Source organism: Pleurodeles waltl, chromosome 4_2 (assembly GCF_031143425.1).
Source record: "Pleurodeles waltl isolate 20211129_DDA chromosome 4_2, aPleWal1.hap1.20221129, whole genome shotgun sequence".
In the NCBI taxonomy this organism is placed as follows: domain Eukaryota; kingdom Metazoa; phylum Chordata; class Amphibia; order Caudata; family Salamandridae; genus Pleurodeles; species Pleurodeles waltl.
The window spans coordinates 944,834,136-944,854,619 of record NC_090443.1 but is presented as its reverse complement, the minus strand read 5'-3'; the positions used below and the strand labels follow the sequence as shown (position 1 = coordinate 944,854,619).

Below are 20,484 nucleotides of genomic sequence, written 5' to 3'. Positions count from 1 at the left end.
GCATACGGCTCCAGCACCTTGAGACCCTCACAGGTGATTTGCAGCGCTTTATAAATGTTTGAGTGATTGAATGATTGATTGATGAGTTCTAATAAGGGTGAAACCTGTCTTGGGTTGCTTGTGAACTGGTTCAGGGAGAACGTGCTTGGCAGTTGAGGCTAGACTGTTCCTATTAGAGCAGGGTCCAGACTCACTTGCACATGACTGGGCCCAAGCTGAGGTCACATGCAGTGCAAAATAACAATGGAATGGAATGCAACCTGAGTAATCAACAGTGGCTGAGATTAATTTTAAGCAGTCCATCCTTCTCTTTTTTGTATACTTCTGGTAGGAAGTAGTGGTGGCATGTGTTGGAGCCTGACATAGAGAAGGGGGCCTGCACTTTCAATGTCCACTGATTATGGACAATCGTGGACTGACCGTGCAGAGAACATTTTCAGAAATAATCACAGTATGAAGACTATCATATTTATTTATTGATATTAAGCAGTAAACCTGATTTAACTCAGGGTATGTGTCTTTCAAGAAAGAGGCAGATTTATGTGTTCTAGACAAGCAATAACTCACCTTAATCCCACCTGTAGAGCTGATTGTCTTCAAAAACGGTTTACATTTTATAAAGCACGCAGTGGTTATTTTTCTTTCAAAATATCCCAAACGTTATTCATAAAATACTTTTGTGAGACAATGGTGTACAAAGAAATCAGACTATAACCATAGGTTGTAGAACAGCTTTAGCTTAATGCTTATATTTGTATTTTCAAAAAAGGTGTCCTCTTAATTGGCACATTACACTTTATTGAAAGCTCCTATCTACTTGACAGGTCATTTGTATCAACATCTTCCTTTATAGGATCAAGGTTGGTTTAGGAAGATGTTTTTTTCCCAAATTGTCACCCTGTTTTAGGCTCTGTCATTGTATAGAGCTCAGCCCTTTTTAAACAACTATAATCTGCTATCATTAGTTTTCTTTGGAGATGTCATTGGGCGAAAAGGGGCTGAATGAGGACTTACAACTGCCACTTAAACTTTGCTCTTGTACTTCCTGATTTTAGGTACACACTTCAGAAACTGATGAATTATTAGATCTCAGGTGCTGATTGTACCAATTTTTGTCTGGTCTAGCAACACTCTAATGATCTTTTCAAATTCAGGTCATCTTTCTTCACAAAGGCTCAACTGAAGAACCTTTCAATTTTGTTTCATATTTGGTCAACTATTAGTCTGCAATGTTTTGCTTTTTGATTACCCAGTTTTTTACTTTTTACTGTGAATGAGTCTCATACTTGTGTCTCAACCAAGGTGATCACATTGTAAATGGACTGCACATGTTTACACTTGAGCACGTGTGCACCAGCATGTGGACATATGTACAGGCTGTACATGTGAGATTATTGGCATGCACCACCCAGTAATTGGGTAAAGGTAGCATCGTACAAGAGAGTTACATTTTGTCCTATGGTAGGCCTTATAATATTTGTTGGCACTCATGAGTAAGGTCAGTAGAGTTTACTGGTTTATCTGCAGAGTCACTGTACTATACATATGGGAAATCCACCATAAAGTGCAGTTTTGCTTCCCTTAGGCCTACAAAGTCCAATGAGGTTGCAAACTGGGGTGAACCATGTACGCCAAGTTTGAATATGCAAGTCCTATGAACCTACGTGTACACTTTATATCTGGCTCAACTCAGGATGGGATTTCAGGCCTTTTGTTACCCTGCTGGGCCAAGTTAATTACTCTGCTTCCAGGCAGAGGGAACAAGGGTCATCTTTCACAAAATGAGCAATTAACAGTGCTTTACTCATCTTCTGAGGAGGAAGAGGTGGGGTGTAAAATCTGCATCTGGTAAATAGCTGTCACACTGTACCAGAGGTAGGACAACCCAGACCCACTGAACAAAGGAGGAAGCCCACACAATTGGAGCTAATACAAGACAGGACTCTCCTTTGATGTTTTGGTGGGAAAGTCCCTAGCAGTAATGTCAGCTAAGGGTGGAACTAAGGCCCCCAGAGGAGATGTACACAGAGACCACTTGACAGCGCCATCATAGATTGTCCAGCATGCTGTGCAGGCAGGTTAGGACAGGGGTGGAGGGGTGATGTGACACCCTCAAAAGGGGTGCCTTGCATCTAGAACTTTCCAATCCCACTTAAAATCTCTTGCACAAGGGAGAGACAGAGACCTGGACACTGCAATTGGCGGCAACACCTAGAAGCTGGAAGGACAAGCCCCCAATGCCCTAATAGAATAAGGACTCTGCCTGCAACTGCTCCCGGACCAGTCGGTCTCTCCAGGATCAGTGAGGCTGGTTCCCATACCCTCCTAAGGACCAGTTGGGGGAAGATCTAGACTTCAACAGGTGTAGAGGATCTCCATAAGCCAAACAAAAGAGAAACATCCTGTTCATAGACCCTGGGAACAACCAGAAAAAGGTCTCAACCATACTGAAACCTTGACTGTCCATTCATTCTACTATGCAATTTGTTGGCTTGCACTCTCAAGTCCAAAAACATACATACCTATTAGGTTTTACAGTGCTATCCTTTAATGTTTGTACTTATGTATAGATTTGGTATTTGTATGTTTGTCAAAAAATATAATACATAGAGGTTTTAACACTGTACTCTGCAATTTTGTGTTTTAATTTGCTGTCATTTAAATTGATGCACCTTTGTCATGGAACATTAAAACAGTTTTGCATGCTTTATATTTTTTTAATTATTTCTATTAAATAGGCAAATAAATGATGAATTCATTGGTATTAGTACAGTGCGGGCCTAGTGAAAAAACAGGGGAGGGTTGTGCAATCTTATATTCAAAGAAACAGATTATGGCGGTCATTCTGACCCTGGCGGTCATGGACCGCCAGGGCCGGGGACCGCGGGAGCACCGCCAACAGGCTGGCGGTGCTCCCAAGGGCATTCTGACCGCGGCAGTACAGCCGCGGTCAGAAACAGAAAACGGGCGGTGTACCGCCGGTTTTCCGCTGCCCTGGGGAATCCTCCATGGCGGCGCAGCTTGCTGCGCCGCCATGGGGATTACGACCCCCATACCGCCATCCTGTTCCTGGCGGTTTTGGCCGCCAGGAACAGGATGGCGGTATGGGGTGTCGTGGGGCCCCTGGGGGCCCCTGCAGTGCCCATGCCAACGGCACTGCAGGGGCCCCCGTAACAGGGCCCCACCATGATTTTCAGTGTCTGCCATGCAGACACTGAAAATCGCGACGGGTGCAACTGCACCCGTCGCACCCCTTCCACTCCGCCGGCTCCATTCGGAGCCGGCATCCTTGTGGACGGGTGTTTCCCGCTGGGCTGGCGGGCGGCCTTCTGGCGGTCGCCCGCCAGCCCAGCGGGAAACCCAGAATACCTGCGGCGGTCTTGTGACTGCGCAGCGGTATTCTGGCGGCTCCCGCCGGCCCTGCGGATACCGCGGCCGGCGGGAGTCAGAATGACCCCCTATGTGTGATCGCTGCAGTAGCTGAGTTGCGAGAGCAGATATGACCTTCTGCTGCATCCTGACACAGTGCTCTTAAAACAACTATGTCCTCATTTCTTTTTGGGTCAGTCCTGGTGAATACAGGGTTGTAGTTCCAGATCCCCAGAGCATGAATGAGAAGGCCTGTAGTCTTGTTTTCCTTTTTGCACTCTTAATCCAGTCTAATGGTGTCCTAGCTATGAGTTGGCCTAAAGCCAATGGCCTGATGATCAGATAGGCAAGGCTGTCGGCCGTGATGGCCTTTTAGATGACACATCTGGTTTTAGACATGGTGTGGCACAGTGGAGTCCACTTTTGTTCATCACAAAGGATATATGCAGTTGACTTAAAACAGAACACATTTGTAAGGCAGTTTTATTTTCGTACACTCCTGGATAAATGTTACTGCTTTTTTTGTCAAACCACAGGTTTATGCATAGTTATAGTGTGTGCATGATTTTTACTATAAAAACAAAATGCTGCTTCTCACATATTATTCGCAGAAAGCATACATATTTAGTGATTACAAGTAATATTCTGCAATCCATTTTATTATGTTGTTTTATATGCCATACTCTTTCATTACACCCTTGGTATAGTGCTTGACACTTTTCTCTTTCCACCTAGTTGTACTCTAATTCCACGCCACTGCGAGTTGGATACTATGACACAGATGGCTACACAATGCCCGTTCCATGCATGAGACGAGCTGTTCTATAGACCAAAAAGCTCCTGCAGCAGGCAGGCCATGAGGTAAATTCACCACAGACTAACAAATTCTATACAAATACTGCCTCACATTATGTTAATTAAAAATTATCTTTTTACATGACAGACAGGATGAGTTCTTTCTGTTTTCATGTGGTGGGGGGTGATTGTGTAGTACATTTTGTTTACCAATAATGTGAACAACAGTCCAATTAAGTATATCTTTTTGATCACAAATGAAGTTCTTTAAGGATGTATTCAAGTGAAAATTTGTCTTGAGAGAGCTCTCCAGTGCCCTGCAAATTTACACAGGATTAAAAAACTAAGGACAAGGACTGGGGTCACTCCAAAAACATTCCTTACAAGCCTTCCTTTTAATAAAACTCTTCAGAATCACGCCACGTCTCTGGTACGGATTGTCAGTACTTTTGTCAATGTTCTGCTAATTTCATTCATTGCCCGTTGTTCCAAGCTGTACAAAACGTCATGCAATATCCGAGATATAAAGTACAGGCTTTACCCTAGATCTCCAAATGGGCAATAAAGTGTGGCGAGTTGGAGAACTGTAACAAATCAGAGACATTTGAAGACAAAAAATGTTTAGAAGACTGCAGAGGCAATTGATAAAAAGCATATGAGTCAAAGTGTCACATTGTAATTAGAGTTACTGTACCCCAATTGTAATAACCAGAATTTTTCACTGCTAGTGTCTAACGGCCTCTGTAATGGCCTTCACGTAATATGCTATTGCAGGTTGCATGTAGAGCAGTGGCCATTGAGTACGATAAAGTTAAACAGTATGTTTAGTTTGAATCATAGAACAATCTTGAAGTATCTGTGTGCACCTAAAAAACTCAGAGCACGGTTCTTCAAAAAACTGTAAGTCTACATATGTAAATTACTACTGCATTTGGGTTTGGATTTCATTAATGTTCCCAAGACTACATCTGGAAAATCTTTAGGAATTCCTTTATTAGTATAAATACACATGCACATATGCCACTGTGTTAATGCTTAATGTTCAACTCTCTAGGACAGTGCTTCCCAAATGTTTTAGAATCATGGCCCAATTTTTAGAACAACAAATTTTCAGGAACCACCTTTCTTTAACAGACAAGAGCTAGGATGATTTTTTAATGTAATAGTAGACGTGCTTTGAAAATGCTGTGACTTATCAAAATAACATGCACTTTACACTTTTTGCATTCCTCCCTCATAGTTCATTTAAGGGTATTTTAATTTTGTTGTGTGTAACCAAAAAAAATAGATTCTGCAGTCTTTCCTTTCACACTCCATGTATCTCAGCAAGATCGTCACATGGCTCACCTTAAAAACTCCTCTCACTTTGGAGACAGCGAAAGAACATTAAACACCTATCTCCATGTTAAAAGAATAAGCAGGAATTTGTCAAAAGATAGAACCTGACATGTGACCTATGTCTTTGAAGTGCAGCAAATGTGACACGATAAATACAAAATATAAAGGTGTCATTATTTACTGCTCTTTGAAAACCCACCAGAAATCGGCTGGTGACCCACCAGAGAGTCGCAACTCACATTTTGGGAAACGCTGCTGTAAGATCATATAGAAATTGCCATTAGACATTCTTTGTGCTAGACCAGTTTTAGGCGGTTTGATAGAAGAACCTTGCTTGCTAACTCACTGAGCAGTCCCAGACTCTGCCTCAAAGAAAGAAAAGGAAGTTCAGTCAGTTCTTTGTTTGGAGTATTACGTTTGACAAAAATTGGACAGTGAACCTAACACCACAAAAATTCTAATGAGTGAAATCCGGGCTTCCTGTCACCCATATTTCCATCACTGCTTCTTTCATTCACTATTTGCCATCAACTGTGTTGTGTATAAACAACGGTCAAAAGGAGACTGTTCTTTTAGTGGCCATTCAAAGAAGAGATTTTCAACAAGAAAATTCCATTTTACCCTTGTGAGCTCATCAATGGTTCAGTACTCACTTTAGGTCACTGTCTGCCATGAGGGCTGTGGCAGTAGCAGACGAGACTCCTGGCTCTACCTGGTGGCAGTGTTCAAAAACAGAATTAGTTGGGTAGTCTCTGGTTTCAGTATTCCAGTCTGGTGACATCTGTTCTTAATCGCCCAGCAAGAGTTCTGCAGCAAGATCAACATGCTCTGCATCATTTTACTTGGTACTTGGCTTCTTACCTAAACTTCTGTTTCATGGCTGCCACTCCTAAACTTCTCCTCTGTAGAAATTAGCAATAGTGGTCTTCCATACAACTTACGGCAGCCTTCTTGCTCTCAGGTGCAGCCAAAGGTTTGACATTGTTTCCATTTCCTATGGAGGAATTCTGATGACTTCATCAAATTTGCTTGTATCTTCTACTGTTTTTTATTTTATTTATATAGGTGTTCAAACTTGACAAGTATGTAAACGCGTAAACATATAAAGATGCTTGAAGTTGGGCTAGCCAACTGAGTTTTTATTAATGTTTGTATTATTATTTTATGTTAATATTTTTCAAATTATTATTATTTTTATTATCATTAGTAGTAGTAGCAGAAGAAGTAATAGGATTAGTACTATTAGAGAAGCAGTAATATTACTAGTAGTATTGATAATTATGCCATCATTATCAGTTATTTTTATTAAGTGTGCTATTCATTATAATATTAATGCTAATATTAATTGTGTTATCAATACTGATATTAGTATTTTTACTAGAGTGGCCATCACAATTAATAATATATTATGGGTAGTATTGTTCTGTTAATAGTGATGGTAATTTTACTAGTATTATTGTCACTATTTGAATATTTCTGCTTTAAGTAGCCCTCCTCTCTTCCAGCTCATACAGTTTACACCTCCTCGGGTTGACTACATGGCAAATGAACTTTTCACAAAGGGGATATTCGCATATGGCGGCTCTACTTTACTGGACACATTGTAAGTGTGTTACAATCTAAATCTGAGTTATCTTTCTACAGGATTGTCCTTTCCTTATTTCTTCCTTTGTGAAAACCAACAACTCTTATGGCACCTTGTAGCCACGGCCATAGTGATCAGTGGATAATGGTGACATCTTGAACTGCAAATCACAGGTCTGACATATGCATCATTGCATTCTGGTGTAACAAGCCGTATTTTTAGAATCAGAATAACTATGCCTGTTATCTATGGGTCCTTTTAGGTTTCAGTTATATTAGGAAGAGGTCATGTAGAAGTAAATGTGGTGGTGTACACAGCCTCCTTGTGGCTATATGTAGGAAAGTGGGTTAATAGTAAATAGGGGTATTCACCCTCAGCTAGTAATAATGCCACAATCGCTAATAGGTCCAGTCAAGTCTCAGTAAACTAATCCTTGCTCAACCCTTGGTAGCTTGGCAAACAAGCAGTCAGGCTTAACTTAGGAGATAGGCAAGTGCAAAGCATTTAATACCACCAAAAAAGTAAATAGGTAAAAGAGACAACAGAATAAAAAATCAACACCAATTTATAAAAGTGGGAAATATTTTTAGCATTAAAATGACACCAAAATGACAAAAACCTAATATAGGGAACTGGAGATATGACATTTCCAAAGATAACATTTTTAAAAAGTACTTTATAGCACCCAAAAGCCTATTGCGCCACTCATGACCACTAGGGGGTGCGACTGGGACAAAGTCAAAGTTTCAGGCCAACCTCCATGAACTGTGGCCCAGCAAGGCTGTGGACTAGGTCCCAGTGAACGTTATATGTTCGGATTTAGAAATTTTCTTAGAACTTTCCTTTCGTCTCATTGACGTGCTTGTCGGTGGGTCCTCGAGCTGATAGGTTCTGAAGTTTGAGTCGACGACAGTGGCCTGCTGCAGATTGTGGCTTGGTTATAAAGCAGGGATTGGGTCATTGACATCAACGGTGAGGAGAACCAAGCAGCACGCTAAGTCACCCTTCGTGACCAGGACGGACGTTGTCAATGGTGGCTTGATTCTCCAGGTAGGTCCCGGTCTTCTCTTTTACCTTCAGACTTGGAAACGTTTCTGGTTCTCTAGAGCGTTTCAGTGGGACTAACCTGTGTAATCAGGACGACCAGCAAGTGGACCTCAGCAGCTTCACTCTTGACTTCAAGCCAGTCTTCTCCTGGAGCTTTTCTGCAAAACTTTGCAGAACGTTTCTAAATTTATAAATCTTGCTGTTTCTTGGTTCTTTTGGAGCGATAATTGTCCTCTAACACTGGCCAAGGTTTAGAGGTTCTGGGTTGCCCATTATGGCTAGGACTCAGTCTCACACAGAGCACTTCAGGACAAATCCAGGTGTAGTTGATCAGCTGGGATAACCTCTCTTTGCTTTTGCAGGTGACTTCTTCAGCTCTTTTGTACCTGTTGTTCCTCAGAAGTCCACTCCTTTCCTTTTGAAGTCAAGCAAAGCCCTTTCTTTGTGTAGCCCTGTGAATGCAGCCGGTGCAGTCTTTTAGAGTGCAATCTTCTCTTTGGTGGAGCCCAGGGCTCCAGCAAGGCAGTCCTTCTTTTCTTCTTCTTTTCCCACACACTGATCTTCTGAGCAATACACAGCTGCCTTATTTATCCCTTATTTCTCGACTTGAGGGAAGGGGCACCCTAATCAATAGGAATTAAGTTACCTTCCTCTAGTATGACCACTTTCAGTGAAGTGTGCTAAACCTCTAGCCCAAAATGCAGCATTCTCCCAAAAATCAAAATGGGGAGAGTCTCTCCTTGGTGTGTGTGTCTATGTAACCCAACCCAGTGGTGTGGCTAATAACCAACTACACTCCCCTTCCAGGACCTCATCGAATTGGATGGGCTCCCATCTGGCTACAGATCAAGGAAGTGGATGTGGTTTGGTCCTGTGACATCTGTTTTCTATAGAGGCTCCTGTAGTCCAGCTTATCTATCCAGCCCCCTTCCTCTCACTGGCTTCTTCAGGAAGGAGATCTCCTACCACCAAATGGCTATCTCATCACACCTACTCAGGGAGCAGATTGGCTGCCCAATAGGGCTGCTTTAGGTAACTTCAGGACACTAAGGGACACATTAATCAAAAAGTCATGCAGCGGAGCAAGTCACCTTGCTGCGCCCCTCTGGGGAACAGGGAATGGGCAGGAAAGTGCAGTATCTAACATTATACAGCACATTCCTGCCTTTTCCCAGCACTGGCCCACAATGTGCTGCCTAGTGCCAACGCAGGCACTCATGCATCATGGCACAAGGGTGCCTGCATTGTAAGCAGGATTGTTTTTGTGTGGGAAGGGACACCTTCTTGCACAAAAACAATCAGCAGGATATTTTTGTGCAGGAAGGAACACCTTCCTGGATAAAAACAATCCCCTGAGCCAATCTGCAGTATTGATAGAAAGAGGAAAAAATGAGGAGAAATTTCTCTTTGTTACACCTCACCTGGGGAGGCGTAGCAGTTTTGGTGCATTCCCAGATAACTTATGGTAAATCTGGTAATGCTTCAAAGTCCATGGGTGTTGCATGGGAACACCTTTGCATAATCCATGGAACGTTTCCCTGAGGCAGAGTAACGCACCTCTGCAATTTACACTGCATTGCATTACTCTGGATTTATCAAGCCACTCATGGCCACACAAGGTGGCCTTGTGTGGCTTGATAAATCGCACTTTAAGGGTTGCGTCGCACTTAGACCCCTTTGCATAGGGCAAAATCAATGCAACCCGCATCTGCCCTAAAGTTCTAAAATGTTCCTGATATAGTTATATTACATCTGTCCTTGAGAAGTTGTTGGGCTTAATGTAACTATTATTTTGATACGTTTAATGATATTGCTAGCTAGCTGCAATCCGGAGTTAGACTTTATTAAATTTAATAGTGTCCTTCTCTTGTTGGCCTGTGGGGCTAGAGGCACTGCCAGAGGGGAAAAACGACTTTGGTTGTTTTTCCCTACCAGGGCATATACAATATCTTTTATATTGTATCTGCTTTTACTAACTATGCAGCCTACTGTTGGTGCATCAAGAGCAGACCTTGCGGGTGACTTAAAAGTAATTAAAATGTAGTTTGGGACTTTGGAAGTGCTTTTGATTCCAAAGGGAGAGGATGTGGCGTTACAGCCAGATCTGCTAACTTTGGAGCTGGTGAACCAAGTTCAAGTCTCAAAATCCTGTGATTCTGGGCAAGTCACTTCATCTCCCTGTGCCTATAATTCAGTGCCTTGAGACCCTCCTGAGAGATGTGCCACACTTAACAAATCCTGGATTTATTTTTTATTTAAAGTAAAATTTGGGTGGTATTAATTGAAAACCAGCCTGTTAGAAAGGCTTGGCTTTAAAATGATATCAGACACCACAGCATTGAACATTAAGTGCATTACAGCAACTGGCATCTGTAAAGCTACATGCCCTACTGTATACTAGGGACTTACAGGTAGGTTGTCCTGGCCCCTTGAAATTATATCAATCAGCTATACATTTAGAGGATAGAGCACCGGCCCTGGGCCTGGTTAGCATGGCTCCTACAGAGTCAGTAACCCCCAGCATCAGTCAAAAAATGGTGGGTGATCAGGGCAAAAGGATGACTTTCTAACACCATAGTTTAAACCTTGGTGCCTCTCCTCAGTCCTTTGTAAAATATCCTTCAATAGAAGAAGGTGCTATATGGCAACAAATGTAAGCAGGACTAGACAATGGAGGCCAGTTATCTATCCCTTCATTTGGTAAACACTTTTTCCCTCTTTATAACAATCCCCTTTTCAGTTTTAAGCTCTATGTAAACACTGGACTAAACTGGACACACGTGCTTTGAGGTTGCCATATGGTAGTCTATAATGCTTTTCATAAAACATACATAAAATACAATAAGGCAAAATTAATTAAAAGTCAAAGCTGCCAATCCAACTGTAAGACAATTACTTAGGCCATGCGATCATTCTGTATATTATCCTCTTTCTTACTCTTCATTTTTTCACTCTCTTCCTGTTGTCATTTTTATTATTACTTTTTGTTCTCTTACTAAAATCCTCCTTCTCATTGCTCTCTCTGCTTCCTTCCTTGCTTTTTTCACTCCTTGTTTCTGTCGGACATTGCCTTTCTTGATTATTCCTCATACTCCTCAATATTTCCTCCCTCTCTCTCCAGATCTTTCTTTCTCTCAGTTGTCTTGATGTCAACCTGTTGCTAGTGAATTTTCAACTTAGCTGGCTATGTAAGGGTGGCTGTCAACATGGTTAGAATTGGCTGAGAGAGATAAGCACCATTATTTGCCACTATTGCTATATTAACACATACACTAAAGAGTGTCAGACTTGTGGCAACAAACTACTTGGCCTGATGAGACGTTCTCCGAAAATGACACATGCAACCATCTCTCCTTCCAGTATAAAGGAGGAATGAATTGTAATTTCCAGTTAATATCAGCAGTGTCACCCTCTACATGTGAAAGAAAGTGAGAGACTCATTTGAAGGATAGGATAATTAATAGTTGTGGACAATTCCCTTGGTCTGGTAAGTCTTGTGAGCTCTTGATGATGGCTGCGATCAGTCAAATGAGATGAACATTCCCTATGCATGTATCAATGTGATATTGCAAAGGGTAATGATGGTAAGGAGGCAAGCAGGACCAAGCAGGACCAAGCAGGACCATGAAGCAAGTGGAGCAATTTTCAGAACCCAAGAAGTTAAGAATAGTTCAAGGTTATTAAGGGATGAATATGTAAAGAGAAATTGATCACCATTAACCCTGATGTAATCTTCCCTCAGGAAACCCACAATTCATTCCCATACAAACCGGACATCCCTATTACTTCTTCTCCACTACTTTGAACTACCATTACTTAGAAAGTCAGGGGTTATATTGTAATGTAATGAAAGAATTGCTTTTCAGGGATATGGCACCGGAATAGAGGATTGGGGTGCATTAGTTTGCAATCACTTCCAGACCATTATCATTATATTTACCATCACTTTTATAGTCATTATATATCACCTGGTCGAGGTCGCCACTAGGTAGTTATAGTTAGGACCATGTTTCCATAGAAAAAGCATTTTTTGACTTGCCTGTATCTTTGGCAAGGGGGGGGCAAAAAAGTTGTGTTTCCCATGTTAATTTCCATAGGACCTTTATACAACGACTACAGCCCGAACCGCTGGACAGAATTACACCAAATAGCAGAAAGCTAGGTTTCGGTACGCAGATTGTGCTTTTTGCTTGTTTGGTGTTAATCTGTTCTGTAGTTTTTGAGAAACTAAAGGGAAAATACATTTAGGTATCTGTGGCTGCGGTGCCTTTATGATTATTTAGCAAATATTTTGTGAAAAGTTGTGAATTTTCACAAATGTGCATGCAGAAAAAAGTGCTGTAATTGGCTGACCCCAACCTGACTAGAAAGTTGCAGCTGCCATTTTATTTCATGGGACACAGACCCCAGGGGTGAAAATCCTAATTGAAAATGGCATAAGAGGTCAGGGTGAAGGTACCCTGATCCCAGGGGTGTGATATAGTTGTGTTTTAGGGGCAAAATATGGTTTTAAAATAATTTTGCATCACCATGTGCGATATTTGCAACAAATCGTGAATTGCCGCCAATTTTCATAAATTTTTCGTGAAATACTCACGAATGTGAAAAAAATTGAAAGAAAAATCACAGACTCATTCATACATTAATTTATTCACTGATACATGCACTGAGAGACTCATTCACCCCACTCAGACCCACTCATAGACTCACACACCCACTTTCAGACCCATTCACAGATCCACTGAGAGAGACAGGCCCTGTGCCCAGCCTGCGCTGCACACGGCCAAAGGCTATGCATGGCGCAGGGTTGGGTGGTTGTAAGGGCTTGTCTGCAACCAACCTGCACAGCACACAGCCGAAGGCCATGTGTGACAGGCGTTGGAATAACATATAGTAATTCAAATTAATTTACGTTAAAAAACCATAGAAATTCACTGAAAAAACACAGGTTACAATGATGTTCTAGTCAGGTTCTGAATTTACTTGCACAACAATGTTGGCCTTTTTAAACAGAGCAAATATGGTGAAGGGGTGATCTACAGGCCTTAGCTGATGCAGAGGTGACAATCACTAGGGGGCATATTTAAGAGCCCCTAGTGTCACTTTTCATGGTGCTCCGGTGGAGCTAAGCAGTGCTCTATATTTACAAGAAGGTGTAACACCACTTTTTTGTGGCATTACACCTCCTTGTTAATATGGGACCCTCCGATGCAGTTTTCTGCATTAGAGGGGCGTGCAATGGGTGTAGCGGTGGGCGTTCCACTACCTCAGATTGACGAGTTGTGGTAAACCTGAGGCAGCACCAAAAACTAACGCTTTTTCTGTGTGTGCTGCATTTACATAGAAGTGCCAAATCGCCATTATAGATTGTTTATATGCAGGAAGGGACACCTTACTGCACATAAACAATCTATCCCCTCAATGCAGACACCCTTCCACTATGGTGCAAGGATGCCAGCGTTGGCGCTAGGCAGCTTAATTCAGGGCCAGCTTAGGGGGAAACGCAGCAGTGTGCCATATTCCTTTAAAGATGACGCACCGCTGCGTCTCCAAAGTTGCGCAGCATGACACTGCTATTTTTGGCGCAGCACCGCGCTGCACCACTTTAAGATAAATCTGGGCCTAAGATCTCTAGTTAGAGGTGAGCAGCATTGAGGCATCAACCAACAAAACAGAGTGGATGCGCTGTCCATCCACTCTTCAGTTTACCTACCTCATTAAAAGGTGGAGGTACTTCGTTTTTCATGATGCAGGGTCATCTGGCTCAGAAATGTCATTGCACTGGGTCAGCTCCCCATAGACGGACAATTGAATGGCCTTTGATGACCTGCCCTTTTTAGAGTAGGGCTTCCGATGCTATTCCAATACTATTATTTCTGCTCTGAACAGGCACACGTTGCTTGGTGGTCCTGGGCATTAAGAAAATAACAATTTATGTGATGTAATCGAACAAAACTTTTCAGATAATCAGGGACACTGATTTTTTTGTTTTGTTTTTCAAACAAAATTACACAGTGTCGATAAAAGTTCCTTCTGTTTGCTCATCCTCCTTCTGCTCTGAGCGTTGTTCGAAAACGTATTGTACCATACCAGTCAGAAATGTTTATCTCAGGTCAATTGTGTTTCTGGCCACTACAGAACACTTCTTGTCTGGAAGCGAACGTGTCAATTTCAATATCTTTGTCTCTGAAGCTACCTTCTTCCTCCATTGCAATTCCTTCGCCGTCATGCTGTCTCCCCCTTTAATATCCATGTGTTGCCAGTTTTAAAGTTGGTCATTGATCAGGGTCTAACACCCTTTTCATATACCATTTAGAGTGCGATATATTTGCATTTCAATAAATTCCATGATCCTTTCACTAAGCTGTCCAAGTGTTTGAGACACAACAATGAATTGTTATGATGGACTGGGATACAATTAAATATCTCTTGAACAGAAATATTGAGGGTCTCAACCTTCTATTTCTGTTGTTTCAGACCTTTCTGGTCAAGCTGAACTCAGCAAGAAATCTGCCAAAAACCTGATGGCAGGCTGAAATCCCAGTATTATGAACAGTACCTTTTGCACTCGTCAGCTGTTCAGAAAAATCTTCCTTTCATCCACTCCAATTTCCACCACATCATAGGTGTCATGGTTTATGCTCTAGGTACTCTATATTTGAGCATGATGATGCCCTAAACTCTGGCTTAGAGAAGGAAACAGTTGAAGACACACTTTGCTAAAGGACACCACATCATAAAGAAGTAACAGTTTATATGTTCTCAGCACCTAGCTACTTTTCTGATCACCCATTAACTGTATTGTTGACTTTGACCTGATGCAGCATTTCACTGCCTTTCAGCTTGGTCACTAGATAGGTGCCTTTCAGAAGTTCCAAAGCGTGAAGGGCCTCTAATAGCTTGCCTTAGAAAACGAATGCCATCCCACTTTTAGGAAGAAATCTTGATCTGAGCCAAAATAATTCAAAATAAAGATGACATTAGTTTGTCCTAACTGTGCATGTTTGCTATGAAAGTCCTCAGCACTTCCATATGACCACAATATCTCTTTCGATGTTCCAAATATTCTTGAGCTCTGTCTACCAGCATCTTTCTGCTATCGCCTTAACAGTATTTGTGAACTGTGAATAGTACCGTTTGCTGCACCGGGCACTTTATGCGCCAGTGTGACCGCCTTCCCTTGGGCCCCATTACGAGCCTACAACATTGACAACAGCTCATAATTGAGCTGGCGGCAATGTTGAGGTGCATAGGGTGCACCAGCAGCCCTCACATTGTTCACTGTATGCAGACAGTGAACAACGCGATGGAGCTGGCCATGGGGGCCCCTGCACTGCCCATGCCCTGCACCCCATCTCTGCCAGCCTTTACATGGCAGTGCTACCGCCATGTAAAAGTTGGGGGAGAAAGGGGTCATAATCCCCAGGGCGCCGCTGCCCTGGAGGATTAGGACCGCCAGCACCGCCAGTCCCTCCTGAGGAGGTAAACTGGCAGTTCTGCCAGTCTGACCGTGGCGCAACCGCCACGGTCATAATGTGGCGGTCAGACTGCCGCTAAAGTGGTCGGACCACCGCTCTGGAGGCGGTCAGACCGCTACCGTGACCCTTGTGGTCTAAAGACCACCAGGTTCAAAATGAGGCCCTAAGTGCCCGATTCATAAATGTAAACTTAGACCAAAAGTCTGAGTTTGGACTATTGGTCTAAGTTTAGACCAAAAGTCTAACTTTGCTACTAATAAAGTTAGACTTTTGGTTTCAGTTTACACTTTTGGTCTAAACTTAGACTTTTAGTCTTAGCTTACCTTTGTGAATCAGGACCTACTTGCGGGGTACAGAGTGGGATAGCAAGCAGCAGGCCAGCATATGAGGATGGTAGTTTCAATGGCGGTTCCTCCTGGCAAAACAGCAGTCCTCTGGCAGAACAGGATCAGGGAGCAGCTGGCAGCAGGGCAACAACAGAAAAGCAATCCTGTGAGTCCTTTAGACCAACCATCTAGTACCAGGCAGCAGGGCAACAGCAAAAGAGCAGTCCAGATGTGTCCTTTAAACATTCCTGCAGTCCTTCTGACAAAGGTTCAATCCCAGTTCCAAAAGTGCTCTAAAAGCCTGGGGTCTGAGCCCCTGTACTTATACTAAAAAATGTCTTTGATGTAAGGCGTGACTTCAAAGGAACCCTTTCAAGTGTAAAACAAACCCCTTTCAACCCAGCCCTGGCTCCAGACATCAGTAGGGGGTAAATCAGCCCTTTGTGTAAGGGCAAGACGCATCCTATTGACATGTAAGGTGTGAACGACCTCTCCCTCTCCCAGCCCAGGAAGACTATCAGGATGCAGATACCTCTCCTGTCTTACCCAGCCCTTTCTGTGTCGTGGCAGTCTGGAAAGTATGCACAAAGTGTAACTGTCACTCTGCCCTAGATGTGGATTGGAGTTGGGATGCAAAACACTAGAGCTATAAGCACAGAGAAATCTCCACTTTCTAAAAGTGGCATTTCTAAAATAGTAATGTAAAATCCAACTATCTCAGTAAGCAGGATTTCTCACTACCATTTCAAACATGCTCACGCTGCTCCTTTCAGATCAGAAATTACCACTTAAAAGTATATAAGGGAATTCCAATTGCTAACCTATGAGAGGAACAGCCCTCCCAGTAGTGAAAAACGAAATAGACTGTTTGTCACTACTAGGACATGCAAAACTTAAAAGTACATGTCCTACCTTTTACATACACAGCACCCTGACCATGGGACTGTCCAGGGCCTACCTTAGGGGTGACTTAGGTTTAGTAAAAAGGGGAGTTTAGGCCTTGGCATATAGTTTGAGATGCCAAGTCAATGTGGCAGTAAACTATGCATGTAGGCACTGCAGTGGTAGGCCTGAGACAGGTTTGAAAGGCCACTTCTGTGTGTGGTGCAATCTGCACTGCAGGCCCACTAGTAGCATTTAATTTACAGGCCCTGGGTATATAGTATACCACCTTACAAGGGACTTGCAGGGAAATTAAATATGCCAAACATACCCTGTTTTAAGGGCGAGAGCACATGCACTTTATCGCTGATTAGCAGTGGTAAAGTGCCCAGGGTCCTAAAGCCAACAAAAAGAAGGTCAGAAACATAGGAGAGGAAGGCAAAAAGTTTAAGGATAACTCTGCAGAAAGGGCCACTTCAAACACATGGCACACTTTGTCTGAATCATTCATTCTTCAGTTTACTTTATTCGATCAACCAGGATCATAAAAGTACAAGTACAAACAAAAACATCACTGCGCATTTAAAAACCTACAAATCCACACATGGTCATTACCTATTCTCAGCCCACATACCGCATAGAGGCTTCACCATATAAAACAATTACAAAAAGGAATAGGGAACCGCTTTGACTCCATTGTAGCATTCTCTATTTATACATGTGAATTTCTGCTAGTTCCTACAGCATAAGGAACTACACACAGCAATCGATTGGACTGCCAACTCTTGCACCATTGTTTCATGGTGACCCAGACCTCAATAAAGTGCCAGCTTATTTAAACTTACTTAAGTGCCATCCTTATTTAGAACTAATAAAATCACATAAAACTAGCAAAAATCACCCTAATATACAGACTCTTGGATCTAAATCTAGCAGCAAAATCAGACTCTTCCATAGCTTCTCATTATCAGTACTAACAAATCCATCACAACTGCACAGGGGCAAAACGACAGCGTTATCACGCGCTGCCTGTTAGATTTCCTTTACTGTTGTACATCCGATCTTCTGGACAGTGACTCTTAAAAGAAAGTTGGGGCCTTTTGGGACCCCATTTTTTACATGCAACTACGGATACACCACAGGCAAGACATCCACGAACTCGTCAATCCGCATTGGGTCAAAGACAGGAATATTTGCCAGAATTTATGGCAATACCTTTCTTAAATAGTGGAGCCTATGTTATATTTTAGGGGCTACAACAGCCCTAGTGGGACTACTCTTCATCCAAGCTTAAATTTATGAGCCTTGAAAAAGTCCGCTAGGACGAAACACGTGTTGGCTGTTTTCTGATCTTGGATTAAACACTTTTTTGCAACTCTACTGATTTTGGACAGCATATTCATTACATAGACATTTGAGTGCCCTGGTCCCTGTCTCTCTTTCACAACTGCACAGGACATTTAGAGTTTAGGGCGTAAAGACAAATACTTCATATATCTCACTTATAGTTTCTGTGCTTTAAACTGAGCATGATAAACACAATGCCACAAGGCACTGTGTAATAAAGTGCAGCAGTGTAGATAAAGTGCCAATGCAAGTCCACCCCATTAGCTATCCTATCAGGTCCATATCATATCCTTTGTTGCACTTAGATCACCAGATTCAGGCTGCCATTAGATACCTTGCTACCACAAGCATCACCAGCCTAACACTGTCAGTTCTTAATATTCTAAGTGCAACCAGATACCTCCTTGTGCCCAGCATCCTGTAGAGTGGCAATAGCCAATTTGTCCTCTGTCGACCATATTCCGAGCAGAAACATTAAAAGTGTGATAGGGTTTCTGGCGGTCCTTTACACACAAGGCACTCTTCAGTATTGCTTTTCACGTTAGTCTATTTAGCACAATAGGTTCTAATGGGGAGACTCTGGTACCTAAACTGGAGCAACAATTTCTGAACTAAAGGGGAAGACATCTCATCGATCATCACCTTGTATCTTGGCAGGATTTTAAAATTCATAAATTCCAGGGTAAGAGAGCCCTTTCTACTCTGAACCAATTCTGCATCAACATGCCTCAAATATGATTTGATGGGCATTGTAGAAATAGAGCCAAATTCCTGCGGTGCCACCCAGAACCTCTCCATCCCGAGCTTCCTAAGCAAAGCCCTGACATGCGCAAGCCATGGAATATCCTGGGGCCCAGGTAGGATAGGAGATCCCTGGTAGGGTCTCTGTATACTCCTACAGCTGGAGAGGACCATATCCTGTACCAATAAAGCAAAGGCCTAAGCTTAGCTTTCCAAGACATTTTCTTGAAAGACAGATCTAGATATAATCAAACCAGTGGTGTGCCCTAAGGAAGAGTGAAAAGGATCTGATGAATCTGCTTTCTGCTGATGTTAAAATGCTACAGTCAGCATGGCCCCAAATCTCAGCACTGTACATAACAGCTCCCAATACTTTTACATTGTAGATCTCTATAGCTGGGGCAGCCTTCTTAGAAAATATTCTATTAAAAAAATCTTTGTCACTTTTGCCGAGCAGTGGGTCAGCGAGCAGGCCGATTTTTTGCCCTGCATTGAACATTCTAAATTTGGTTAAATCTTATTTCTAAGTAATCAGAATTTGGGACCTGCTCGATTGGATCTGTCCCCACATTCAGTTCGCAATGGTACTTCTTCCTTCTAGCATAATCTTTGTTATGGAGCTATTAAGTTCCACCCCAGACTCATTGCAAAGGATGTTAAAATCATCCAAGAGTTGCTACAGTCCCTGAAGTGATTTGGAAAGCAGTAGAGTGTCATCTGCAAAAAGCAAGGCGGGCACTCTCCTGCCTCCCACCTTGGGACCGATGCACCCATCTCTGTCCAACTGATCCACTATGTCATTGATATACTGTTGGAACAGAGTGAGGGATAGGAACATCCCTGCCTAACCCCCACGCCGGATGCTTATAGGAGAGGTGAGCTGCTCCTGGTCTGCCTACCTGACTCTTGTATAATTATGTTCATGCAGTCATACCAAAATTGCAAGTAGATTGGGCAGAATGCCCATCTTATCTGGTGTGGACTATAGCATAGACCTGGGAACCAAACTGAAGACTGCGTGTAGGTAACAAAGGCAACAAAAAGGTCTGATACAGTCTTCCAGAAAAAGCAATTAAAACAGGAGATTTGGTCGACAGTACTTGTACCAATTCTGAACCCGCCTAAAAATTCAGATAATACAATGTTTTCCTCGATCCAGTCTAAGAGATGTACAAGTACTTGCCTACAGAAATGTTCTGTGAGGCTTCTATTAAACTAATTGGTTGATAATTGCTCGGGATACTATGCTGGACCCTCTTATAAATTGGAACGTTCTCTGCAGTAAGCCAGGTCGTCGCGATCTGCATGCCCTCTAGAATGGCATTAGAAAGATGGTTCATGTAAGTCCCCAGATTTCAAGATTTGATTTAAAAAGCTAATTTAGGGTCTGATCTGGATCTGATGCTTTTGCATTTGTACTGGATTGTATTGCCTCTTCAATCTCTCTCATTTCAAACACAGGAGTATTATGAATTTTTTAGTTTAACTGCCAGCCGAGGTTTCATGCCTGTCCATGATACGCCATCTTCACAAGCATATAAGTTGCTAAAGTGGGACACCCAATCCTGGATGCCCA

General features: G+C 42.5%; 1 pseudogene; it reads left to right on the top strand.

Moving 5' to 3' along the window:
• The window catches only part of LOC138293961 (vitamin D3 hydroxylase-associated protein-like), a 62,532-nt pseudogene that overhangs the window by 40,970 nt on the left and 1,078 nt on the right, over positions 1–20,484 (top strand).